This window comes from Pseudophryne corroboree, chromosome 3, assembly GCF_028390025.1.
Source record: "Pseudophryne corroboree isolate aPseCor3 chromosome 3, aPseCor3.hap2, whole genome shotgun sequence".
NCBI classification, from domain to species: domain Eukaryota; kingdom Metazoa; phylum Chordata; class Amphibia; order Anura; family Myobatrachidae; genus Pseudophryne; species Pseudophryne corroboree.
The window spans coordinates 194,719,579-194,728,860 of NC_086446.1; the positions used below are offsets into that span (position 1 = coordinate 194,719,579).

At 42.8% G+C, this 9,282-nt stretch overlaps 3 pseudogenes; 2 read left to right on the forward strand and 1 right to left on the reverse strand.

Moving 5' to 3' along the window:
* Positions 1-2,595: 2,595 nt before the first annotated feature.
* On the reverse strand, positions 2,596-2,714 carry LOC134897879 (5S ribosomal RNA; annotated as a pseudogene).
* A 1,920-nt stretch (positions 2,715-4,634) lies between these two features.
* On the forward strand, positions 4,635-4,753 carry LOC134897880 (5S ribosomal RNA; annotated as a pseudogene).
* A 2,195-nt stretch (positions 4,754-6,948) lies between these two features.
* Positions 6,949-7,067, forward strand: LOC134890151 (5S ribosomal RNA; annotated as a pseudogene).
* The last annotated feature ends 2,215 nt before the right edge of the window (positions 7,068-9,282 follow it).

Sequence of the window (9,282 nt, forward strand, 5' to 3'; positions counted from 1 at the left end):
TCTGGCAGATCATTCACGGGCTGCTAACAATAGCGCACATTAGGACACACTAACACCATTTCACACACACACATATATATATATATATATATATATTTATTTATTCCGAATTATGCTTTATTTTTGAAACTATAACAAAAAATAAAAGTCAATGTATTTTTAAATACACCGCATGGGTTTGAATGCTTGGTTTTCAAAAGCATCGCAAGCTATATCTGTTGTGCAATTTTTTTGTAATACCAGATGTTTTCAGGGCCAGATTAACAATGGGGCGGATGGAGCTCCAGCTACAGGCCTCCACATAAAAGTAGGCCCATCACCATGGCAGCATGATGATCACTAGGCAACAGCTGGTCACATGGTCACACATAAATCATAATAATTAGGATTGCATTTCTTTTTCTCTCACAAAATTCTATATTTTTTATATTTTTTTTATATTTAAGGAGACATTGTAGGGGTGTACACACCCACATGGTTCTGGCCACACCAACATAGCACTGATCACACCTTCCCCATTTCTCACAATAGGCCATTAAATAGTTTCAGCTCCAGGCCTATGTGGCCTTTAATCCAGCCTTGGATGTTTTAATGTTAAATACACTGCATGGACTTATGATTGCTTTATTTTCAATACCAACACAATATGCTGTTGGAATGCAATATGTTTTAACAACAGGGGTTGTAAGAGACCTTTTTTTGTGCAACATACTGTGATAATTGCTATTTACACTTTCTCCGGCAGTGTCCACAGGTTATCCACAGGATAAAAATGGTCTATGATGGAGCGACAGCGGATTTGCACCAATCAGTCAAAGCTTTTCAGCCTCCCAGCATGCAACGGGCCCATCCATATATTCCCGCCCCCTGGCTCAGGCAAATCAGTTTTTTGTTTGGTGCGGCAGAAGCCGGACCATGGTCAGAGGGCTGCTGCTTTTTAGCAGCCCTAAGCATTCTTATTTTATTGTTATAGTCTTAGTAATTATTGAGTGATCTATCTAAACAACATCTTATACGCTGCCTTAGAAAGAGTCGCTCCAACAACTCTCCGACGGGTCGCAACAACGCTTACCCATGAGTAAGTGCTGTTTCGGCGGACGTCTGTGTCAGATATACTTACAGGTCCAGTAGACGTTACCAGGCTGTGGCCAGAGCATGGGGAGAAGGTAAGGCATTGATTCCGCTTAGTAGATGGAATACGGACACAGCCGCACTGTTTTGGGAGGAGACTAACAAACAGTAGCTGACGCTGCTGCCAACCCGGGTGCACCAGCGCTAGGCCTTAGGGATAAGCGGCTCCAGGTATAGTATGATGCAGCGATCCCTAAAGTTGATGTCAGCAGTGGGGAGTCAGATGATCTCCTGGTTGCCCCTACCCCCGGTTCATGACCAGTTTCCGCCGAGTCTCCCGTCATGAACTGCTTCCTTGCTTCCGTCCCAGATACTACCACGAGGGTACCCGGTCGCAACATAGGCAGCTGTGGGTCCAGTGCATCTGTGTTCACTGAGCCCTATCACGAGTGGACCCGGTCGCAGCATAGGTGGCTGTGTGACTGGTGCATCTGTGTTCACTGAGCGTCTGTGTTCACTAGGTTAATGGAGCGGCAGTGTACTCTAGCAGCATCTGGATCCACTCAGCGTTTTCTAACATATGATCGATCTTGGAAGTGGGGGTGAGTCTCCCTGTATCCCACTCTACTGAGTACAGGTAATACAGCACTAAATTTCTATCTACTTTTTGAGTACGAATAGTTAGATAAGTGCCTATTTCATATGAGTCTGTATACCATTGCTGTTGTATCATTCGCATTGCGTCTGAATACTTTAGATCTGTTTAAAACCACTTAACTGGCATGGTCAGATATCACACGAAGTAGACGTGATTCCGCACCAGTATTCTGAAGGTTCTAAAGGATAATGTATGATAGTGATAATACTACAGTACCAGAATAACATCTAATATCCACGTGTAATTCGTGTTGTGATTGTAGGGTCTGGTGGTGCACCCAGAGTCAGAAACAGACTAGGAAAATAGAAAAATACAGAAGACTCTTGTGTGGGTGCACTCTTGTTTTATATATTTGTTGATATGGCGATATTAAAACATAACTTTTATTTAGTATTCAATCTAAGAAGAAATCCACACTTATGTAATCCACCACAATTAATTCATTCATGACAGTCTGTATTACTGCATACAAATATGATTCAGCCCATCAACTCCTCTGAGGGATACCATATCTGTTGATGTGGCTGATCAGACTGAACAAGTTGCGGTGTGTATGAACCGCAAAAAATGTTAAAAGCTTAAAGAGAATAGGGAATGTTCTGGTTAGTCTCTATGGCAGACTTAAGGAGGGATGTAGACACTATTTCTCTACATCCTTCTCCTATCCCAACCAGCACAAGCTATGCTTGTATTAATAGGACCTGAAGGTCAGTGTACCAAGATGTTGAGAGGAGTTAGGATCCTGATTGGTATTGGACCAATTGGATCTGTGACGTATCAAGAGAGGCGGTACTGAAGGTAAGCAAAAGGAATGATTGTAGAAGAAAATGGTGATCCTGCTGTTGGCTTTGAGTCGAGTAGAACAAAAATTACAACACCGGGTATTCTCTGGGGGTCACCCTCACAGATACTGACCCAGCCCACCACTGTTTTGCTTCCAAGATCGGACGAGATCGGGCTCTATCAGTGGGGTATGGTTGTAATATCTCGGGCCTACTAGTGGCCGACTCGCCAATGAGAGTGCACCTAAAATAAGAGGGGAGGGGGGGCGGGAAAGGTAGGAGAGAAGAGTGGGGTGGGAGAGACAAGAAAAAAGGGGCGGATCTGCTGTCTATGTTAGGCACAGGGTAGACCTGTGGATCATGGATGAGAGTCCGCAGATGTAAAAGGAGAGAGGAAGGAGAGGAACAGAGGAGAGAAAGGGAGGGGGAGGGAGGAAACTGAATAAGGCAGATAACAATTATCCTCTGGTGTCTAAAACAAGATTAGTCGGAGTTGTCAGCAACTAGGCATAGATCAAATTGACTGGCAATAATGGGTATATTCCGTAGGTCATTTGGATTCAGGCTAAAGTATGGACAAAAGTTGATATCTCAGCCAAAATCTCATCAAGTACAATTGAGATAATAGGACAAAGGTCAGATTCACTGGAAATGCTGCATAAATTTCCGTAATCACTCAGAGATAGAAATTCTCATGAAATGGAGAGGGAAAAAGGGGGGGTGTACCTGTCCCTGCCCAGGTCCCTGGGTCAGTCACTCAAATGACAGGGTGCCAAGTAAGTTCTCCTCAGGTCCTTAGTTCATGTTGAAAAAATTCATGCTGGAATCCTGGGATAGGTAGGGCTGGAAAATGTGTTTCACCCGTCCTGCGGGCTTGTTCACTTCCAATGCAGCATTGGAAGTGAACAAGCCCGCAGGATGGGTGAAACGCGTTTTCCAGCCCTACCTATCCCAGGATTCCAGCATGAATTTTTTCAACATGAACTAAGGACCTGAGGAGAACTTACTTGGCACCCTGTCATTTGAGTGACTGACCCAGGGACCTGGGCAGGGACCGGTACACCCCCCCTTTTTCCCTCTCCATTTCATGAGAATTTCTATCTCTGGCCTAAGCAAAGTAGTCCAGGGATCTGGACTAAGACTGCTACACCCAGAACTAGCAATCTAAAGAAATTCCCAGCATCTCTTTTTCCTATCGACACCTTTTCTATTTACCTCTCTCCCCTTTTTTTTTTTCCCCACCTCTTTTCCATTTAAACATGTTGACAATCGTACATAATCAACCAGCATGCACAGAAACCTACCTCTCCACCTATGTGTTACATTGCTAATAGGAGCACAATCCAACATACCTTATTTTACAAATATCGTGAAATCTGCTTAATAGACATGTAGCACAGCCTATCGCTCCATTTATTATAGCACTATACTAATTAGAAAATTTAGTAATTGTATTCAACCAAGTAGCATGTGCAAAAGCTGGCTTTTTTTCCCTTTTTTTTTTTTTTCCTCCTATTTATTATACTGCTAATAGGAGCATACTGTAAAATATTCTGTTTGTCAATTACTGTGTTATCTGGATAATAGGCAGGTACTATAGCTCTGTTGCTCCACTCAAGTACGCATAGGTAATTATCTCTTTACATGAGTGATTACGGAAATTTATGCAGCATTTCCAGTGAATCTGACTTTTGTCCTATTATCTCAATTGTGCTTGATGAGATTTTGGCTGAGATATCAACTTTTGTCCATACTTTAGCCTGAATCCAAATGACCTACGGAATATACCCATTATTGCCAGTCAATTTGATCTATGCCTAGTTGCTGACAACTCCGACTAATCTTGTTTTAGACACCAGAGGATAATTGTTATCTGCCTTATTCAGTTTCCTCCCTCCCCCTCCCTTTCTCTCCTCTGTTCCTCTCCTTCCTCTCTCTTTTTACATCTGCGGACTCTCATCCATGATCCACAGGTCTACCCTGTGCCTAACATAGACAGCAGATCCGCCCCTTTTTTCTTGTCTCTCCCACCCCACTCTTCTCTCCTACCTTTCCCGCCCCCCCCCTCCCCTCTTATTTTAGATGCACTCTCATTGGCGAGTCGGCCACTAGTAGGCCCGAGATATTACAACCATACCCCACTGATAGAGCCCGATCTCGTCCGATCTTGGAAGCAAAACAGTGGTGGGCTGGGTCAGTATCTGTGAGGGTGACCCCCAGAGAATACCCGGTGTTGTAATTTTTGTTCTACTCGACTCAAAGCCAACAGCAGGATCACCATTTTCTTCTACAATCATTCCTTTTGCTTACCTTCAGTACCGCCTCTCTTGATACGTCACAGATCCAATTGGTCCAATACCAATCAGGATCCTAACTCCTCTCAACATCTTGGTACACTGACCTTCAGGTCCTATTAATACAAGCATAGCTTGTGCTGGTTGGGATAGGAGAAGGATGTAGAGAAATAGTGTCTACATCCCTCCTTAAGTCTGCCATAGAGACTAACCAGAACATTCCCTATTCTCTTTAAGCTTTTAACATTTTTTGCGGTTCATACACACCGCAACTTGTTCAGTCTGATCAGCCACATCAACAGATATGGTATCCCTCAGAGGAGTTGATGGGCTGAATCATATTTGTATGCAGTAATACAGACTGTCATGAATGAATTAATTGTGGTGGATTACATAAGTGTGGATTTCTTCTTAGATTGAATACTAAATAAAAGTTATGTTTTAATATCGTCATATCAACAAATATATAAAACAAGAGTGCACCCACACAAGAGTCTTCTGTATTTTTCTCTTTTCATGGTCAGATATCATGCAGCTGTGCCGTCCCATCCTGTCCCCCCATTTTTGACGAGGAGATCCATTCTGCAGATGTGCATAATAAAATGTTTAAATATTTAAAAAAATACTTTTTCAACTTTATTAAATAAAATTAATTTTAAAAAACAATGTTGTTAATGCTTTTGAAGGGAAAAATCATCAGTTACGTGGTTAAAACATGATTCAGTAAATCTGTTCTCCTACATACTTAAAATGTTATTGGAGTTGATTATGTACTTATATTGCTTATTATACTAATGTATAACATGTGAATGACTGCTAGTATGATGTTGACTTTACTATATGTCAATTTGTTTTGCAAATCCTCAATGCTGGTGCATGGGTAGGTTTGGAAGGATATCATTTTAAAAAGGTTAAAGTGATTACTGTCACAAAATTGTATGGTACACTGTGGAAGTGCTGATTATTTTTCTTGTATAATAGCAGCAAAGGTGAAGACACTCATACCATGTTTACAAAGTTGTATTATCCTCTCATGGTCTGGTTCAGGATGGTTGTGTGCATAATGTGTTAACTTCAGCAAAAATACAAGGCAGATTCAGGTATAAATGTATCCACCTTGGGCTATCTTTGCACAGACTCGATCCAATAAGCTAAATGGATAATTCCTCCAAAATCCTGTACCAGGAATAGGGTTACATTATTAGCCTTTACATGCAGATCCACCTATGGTGTATCACTCCCAGCAGCAGCTTCTCAGACCCAGTGATATGTAAATCTTCACCCTCACAGGCTACATATTGTTCAGATTATTGTAAGATGAAAGCCCAATTTATTCTACTTCATCATACGGAAAAGAGGTAGGTCTCAGCTCTGGAATATAGCTGAGTTAATTAAAGTGATGAAGCCATTCTATCCTTAGAGGATTCAGCAGAGCCTGTGTTAAAAACCAAGGCACCTGTGTTTAAACGTCCCAAAACCTGAGTTTCCAGGGTAAGATCAGCTGACGGAAATCATGGAAGAGGCTTGGGTTACACCCAATAAGAAGTTTAGAATTCCTAAGAATTGGAATTCTAAATATATTCTTCCAGTTGGGGATTGTTTAAAAAGGAGAGGTGGCTCCTAAAGTAGATACGCAAGCGAATAGTGCAAAACTCTACATTATCTTTGCTTTCAACATGTCTAGGGCAGTCATAAGGCCAAGCCTTGGCTTCGGCTTGAATAGCAAAGGCAGTGGTTGCCTGGGCTGATGCATTGGAAGGAGATATTTCAATAGAGCAAAAATCTCATATAGCTCATATAAAAAAACAGACTGCAATGTTCCTGGAGAACTAGCATTGGATATGGGTAATTTCCCCCCCCCGGGGCAGAGCAGTTTAGCTGGGTACATGGAAGCGGATTCAGAATCTTGGAAGGTTTTAGAATCTTTGTCCTTTCTGGAGATATTCTTTTTGGTAAAGAATTGACAGATATTCTGGAGTCAGAAGCAGATTGCAAGAAGGCCAAGTTTCTTCCACATACAGTTTCCAACCTAAAGTTCAGCATTTTGGCCCCTTTTGGTCTCTAGGAAGAGCAAAAGGAAAAAGCCAATACAACAAGTCTGGGAAGACTAGGAAAGCATTGGGCTACCAGAAGTCCGGTTGGGATCTACAGCTACACCACACTGGATAGGCCCAATCTCATCTGAGTTTGGAAGCTAAGCAGTGTTGGGCCTGGTTAGTACTCGGATGGGAGACCATCTGGGAATACCAGGTGCTGTAGAAAAATAAACCCTCACTCTGATGGTGTGGGCCTCTGCCTGGGGGAACCCAGGCTGGGGTAGCTGACTTCTTCAGGTGGCATGGTATCTCTAGGTTATGCTTTCACCTTCAAGACAGCCCATCTCGAGTAGAGACGAAGGACAAGGCTTTGCAAGAAGCAGTTCAGAAATTGCTTCAGTCAGGAATAGTCATTCCAGTTCCTCCTGCAAATGAGGACAAGGTTTACTCCAACCTGGTTTTAGTTTGGAAGCCAAATGGGTCATTTTGGCCCATGCTTAATCTTACAATGCTGAACAAACACATGTGGAACCTCGGTTGCACTTTGAATCGTTACGTTCCTTATGTTATGTGAAGCCAGGGGATTAAATTATATCCCTGGATATACAGGATGCTTACCTATATGTTCCTATACCACTGTCCATCAGTGTTATCTAAGGTTTGCTATCCTCCAACAGCATTTTCAGTTCTAGGCCTTACCCTTTGAGTTAGCCACAGCCTCCAGAGAATTTACCAAGAATATGGGGGTGATAATACCTTATCTCCATCAGTTTTCCCATACCTAGACGATCTTGTAATCCTGGCACAGTCACAGGGATTGCTGTTACGTCATCTGCAACAGACAATAACGTGTTTGCAGAGGCATGAGTGACTCATTAATTGGGCAAAATCGTCACCAGTTCCGTCACACTGGATAACTCACTTGATGGCTATACTGGATCAGGTCTGCAGAGAGTAATTTTTACCTTGCAACAAGATATCCAAGGTTCAGTCTAGGATTCAGGACTTGCTACACAGTCAAATGGTATCCATTCACGCAGCAATGCGGGTGATGGGTTTAATGGTATCTACATTGACAGGGTGGAGTATGCACAATTCCACTCCTGGTCTCTGCAGCGTCTGATACTTACCAAATAGAATCTACAGTCACACCACCCTGGATGTGCCCAAATCTAATCGGATCGTGGAAGCTAAGCGATGTTGGCCTAGTTGGTACTTGGAGGGACCACCTGGGAATACAAGGTGCTGTAGGTATTAATGGATTGCATCAGATAATAAAAACGGACTATGGTTCTTATGATAAAAGTAAGACGGTCGTTAGCTTGGTGGCTACAGACATCCCAGCTGGACAAAAGGAAATCTTTTTCATATCATATTGGGAAAATTCTGACACTGGGGAGCAGTGTCAGGAAGGTTGTGTTCCCAAAGAAGAAAGTTGTCTGCCGGTAAAGGTTGGAACCTTAGGCCATATACAGGGCACCAGCATAGGAATGGGACAGTCATCACGGAATACAACTCCACTTCCGCTCGGACAATGCGACGGCAGTAGCGTACCTCAACATCAGGGAGGAACTCACATCCGAAAAGTGATGAAGAAGGTAAGTCACATACTAAAGTGAGCAGAACTTTATCATCCAACCTTGTCCGCTGTTTTAATTACGGGAATCCTAAACGGGGAAGCGGACTTTCTCGAGTCGACATGCCATTCAGGGAAGCGAATGGGCTCTACACCCAGAGATCTTCCAGACTCTACTAAAACAAGAGGTGCTGGCCAGAGATATATCTTATGGCATCTTGTCTGAACAACGAAGTGCTCACATACGGGTCAAGAACAAAGGATCCCAGAGCGATCTTTGTGGATGCCTTATCGGTGAGATGGGACTTTCATCTGGCTTAGGTGTTTCTCCAATCACCCTATTACCTAGGGTGGTGAGAAAGTTAAAACAAGAAAACCAGCAGAGAATGGCAATGGATGCTCTCCTTCTGCTCCCTCAAGGTCCAGACCTACTAACGCAGGGTCCTGGTTATCACAGACATCTGGTTCGACTGTCTTTGACAGCGTGGCCTTTGAATCCTCTATCCTGAAGTCAAGAGGATATTTTCAACAGGTAATTCAAACTGTGTTCAAAGCAAGGAAACCTTCCTTAGCTTGCATTTATCACCAAATATGGGAAGCCTATATTCATTGGTACAGTGAAAGAAAATTGGACTCTAAATCTTTGAGAATTTCCAGGGTCTTAGCATTATTTCAGGCAGTAATTGGATAAAGGTTTGAAGTTGGCTTCATTGAAAGAGCAAGGGTCGGCATTCACTGTAGGGGTCCAAAAGTAAATGACCAACTTACAGGATATGCATACTTTTTTCCAGGGTATGCTGCACATTCAACCTTTGGTTGTTCCTCCTACAGTGCCATGGGACTTAGGTTAGTCCTGAAAGCCCTT